This window comes from Piliocolobus tephrosceles, chromosome 19 (genome assembly GCF_002776525.5).
Source record: "Piliocolobus tephrosceles isolate RC106 chromosome 19, ASM277652v3, whole genome shotgun sequence".
Classification (NCBI taxonomy): Eukaryota; Metazoa; Chordata; class Mammalia; order Primates; family Cercopithecidae; genus Piliocolobus; species Piliocolobus tephrosceles.
The window spans coordinates 33,193,815-33,194,665 of NC_045452.1; positions in this window are offsets into that span (position 1 = coordinate 33,193,815).

An 851-nucleotide genomic window follows, 5' to 3' on the forward strand; every position below is an offset into this window, starting at 1 on the left:
TGGCTGTGGGCTGCTGGGGGCACTAGCGGCCCAGCTCTGCAGTCGTGTCTGGGCTCTACCCAGTAAAGCCAGACCCCCACGTCCTCAGCCCCCAGGAATTCCCAAGAAGCCCTGAGCGCCGCAGGATGTGAACAGAGGCTCCTGGGGCTCGGTTCTAACAGCAAACAAGAACCTCCAAAATCCCGCCCACAACTGGCAGGTCTCCAGGCCTCCCAGTCTCTTAAGGGCTTTTGAATGTGAATCCCAACTGTGTGCTCTTGTTACAAGCTTGGATTACAGCTGACTCCGTTTTCTATTTTCACGAGCACTTTTTCGACATTAAGCGAGTTCCACGGTAAACAGAACGCTCTCCATCGAAGGGCGCGGGGATGCAGCGACTTCAGGAACAGAGGGGCCTGGCCTGTGTTCCCAAGGGGACAAGTCCAGGCTAAGCCAGGACGCAAGTCCAGTGGGAAGGCATTTTCATGACCCGAAATCATTTTATAGGACAAACCGATGATCAGAATTGTAGTAGCTCCAGGTTTTAGGGCTCACGAGGGTCTCTGAGGTGCTGCTCGGAGGCCTCGCCATGGCCCGGCTGGAGCGGTGTCGGTGGCCGGGGGCCGGGTCGGGAGGCCCCGGGGAACCAGCGCCCTCGCGACGCGCTGCCCTGACGAAGACGCCTGGACTGGCGCTGAAACGCCAGGGTTTACTCGAACATCCGAATACTCAGGAGGTAAAGCAGGAAATACTGACGCAAGCCTTTTCTACGGAAGGACGGGCTGCGGCACCCAAGCCCCTTCCTCTCCGGGGGCGCAGGCTCCAGGCAGGGACCCCCGGGAAGGGCGCAGGCTCCGGGCAGGGACCCCCGG